Below are 2,374 nucleotides of genomic sequence, written 5' to 3'. Positions count from 1 at the left end.
GTGAGTATTCCTGTCCCAGGACCTGGTGTCTCGCCTGCGTTGAAGCATCTCCAGGGCAGCCCTTCCTCCCGCCCAGCCCCAGTTTAGGGGGATACTGACCCCTCCCCCGACCCGTAGCCCCCTCTTGAGGGGTTCCCCAGGCGTCGGGCCGCAGGAGATGGGGAGCTTCTTTCCTTAGCTTACCTACCTTTCGTGAGCCTTAAGGAAATCGCTATGACTGTCCTCTGGCCTGTCCATTCCAGTTGTGGGAGAGAGGTGCCTAAGTTCCGCTCCCCCTGCTCCCAGAATCGGAGGATCTTTGCCAGGTGTGAAGGAACCTGTCCCTCTTCTCTTTTAGAAGTGACGGAGAGTGCTGTCTGTCGCCGTTTTCCTTCCTGCTGTCCCACAAAACCAGTTGTCCCCTCCAGCCCTAGAGGAATATCTCGATTTCCTTTGGGGGAGGGGGTCGTCTGGGTGAGACCGTTCCACACGCACAGAAGTGTGTTGGCGCTCCCGCAACTCCTTACTTCCTCTCTTTCCTCAAGCCAGAGAACCATCCAGGACCTCAGCAGAGTTTAAAGTTTGGGTCACTTACTGGCAATGAGCTGTTTTCTTGCTTTGCCCCTTCTGTCTCCCAGCCCCTGTTCTCTAGTTATGTTGTTCTCTGAGTGTCTCTCTCTTCCTGACTCTGAAGAATTTAGCTGAGGTTTGCTCAATTCCAGCTATAAATCACAGATCAGGGTGGATGTGCCCATTCATTATCTTCTTTCCCCTCCCCCCTTGCTCCAGGCTCAGCTCTGTCCTCCCACAGCACGTGAGTGGTTTCCAAGCCGCCTCAAAGGGACTGCTGCTTTTGGGACTGCTGTCCGTGTGTCTATAGGGAGGAGAATGAGACCCAAAATGAGGAGTCTGGAATTGAAGGGCTATCTCTTTCTCACTCCCAAACACACACACACACCCCACGCTGAGCAACAGGTCCATGGCACGCCAGGGTCTGTCTCCAGTCCCTTCTGGGCTTGGACTTATTACTGAGGACTAAGTCAAGATCACAATGGCAGTTCAGGATTTTTAACTGTAGCCCAAGGAATTCCCATACATGCCAGAAAGTGCAGGTTCCCTCAAGCATATTGACTATGATCCTTGTCTGTTGCTTGGGGCTTTGGTGTGTGAAATAGCTGCTGTCTCAGACCAAGCTTTGTTATGTGGCCAAAGTACAGGCCGGAGACTGTGCCTTAATGAGGAGTAGCCTGGCTCTGAGGCCATGACCGATCCTTGCTATCTACAGTGAAGGAAGGGACAGAAAACCATGCAGTTTGTGGGAACTTCTGTAGCACTTCAGTGTTCTGGGCTACCTTTACCACCCTTGCGTGCCACTTAAAAGTGCTGTCTTTTGACCTTGAGGTGTGTTTGAGTGCTTCTGGACAGCGGCTAGTGTCTGATTCCTACATTCTTTTGAGTAGACCTAGGATGTACTTATTTCACTTTTTTGTTTGTTTATTTTCTTTTTTTTTTTTTTTTTTTTTTTTTTTGAGACGGAGTCTCGCTCTGTCACCCAGGCTGGAGTGCGGTGGCCGGATCTCAGCTCACTGCAAGCTCCGCCTCCCGGGTTCACGCCATTCTCCTGCCTCAGCCTCCCGAGTAGCTGGGACTACAGGCGCCCGCCACCTCGCCCGGCTAGTTTTTTGTATTTTTTAGTAGAGACGGGGTTTCACCGTGTTAGCCAGGATGGTCTCGATCTCCTGACCTCGTGATCCGCCTGTCTCGGCCTCCCAAAGTGCTGGGATTACAGGCGTGAGCCACCGCGCCCGGCCTGTTTGTTTATTTTCGAGATGGAGTCTTGCTCTATCCTCCAGGCTAGAGGAGTGCAGTGGCGTGATCCCGGCTCACTGCAACCTCTGCCTCCTGGGTTCAAGTGATTCTCCTGCCTCAGCCTCCCAAGTGTCTGGGATTAACAGGCATCCACCACCACGCCCTACTAATTTTTGTATTTTTAGTAGAGAAGGCGTGTCACCATGTTGGCCAGGCTGGTCTTGAACTCCTGACTTCAGGTGATCCACCCGCCTCAGCCCCCCAAAGTGCTGGGATTACAGGTGTGAGTCACTGTGTGCGGCCTACTTACTTCACTTTTTATTGGACAACAGAAGAAGCCTTCGTTATTAGGGTCAACAGCTGGATCACAAGCTCTGTATCTGTGTGGGTTCCTTTGGGGCTCATTGGAGACTTCTTCAGCCAATCTAGTTTCTCTGATCTGGTCAGCCTGGGTATCTGAGCGGCAGGGCCAGAGAGGCCTGACTGCTCACTGGCCATTGGTCTCTGACCAGACTTAGGTCTTCAGGAGTAGAACGTAGTTTGTCACTCTTCATGAGTGCTGGGATGAGGCCGACCAGGCTTCTGA

General features: G+C 52.4%; 1 protein-coding gene across 3 annotated transcripts in view; it reads left to right on the top strand.

The window, feature by feature from the left end:
- Positions 1-2,374, top strand: part of RAB5C (RAB5C, member RAS oncogene family) — a 31,465-nt gene that overhangs the window by 117 nt on the left and 28,974 nt on the right.

Source organism: Macaca mulatta, chromosome 16 (assembly GCF_049350105.2).
Source record: "Macaca mulatta isolate MMU2019108-1 chromosome 16, T2T-MMU8v2.0, whole genome shotgun sequence".
In the NCBI taxonomy this organism is placed as follows: domain Eukaryota; kingdom Metazoa; phylum Chordata; class Mammalia; order Primates; family Cercopithecidae; genus Macaca; species Macaca mulatta.
This window is presented reverse-complemented; position numbering and strand designations above follow the sequence as displayed.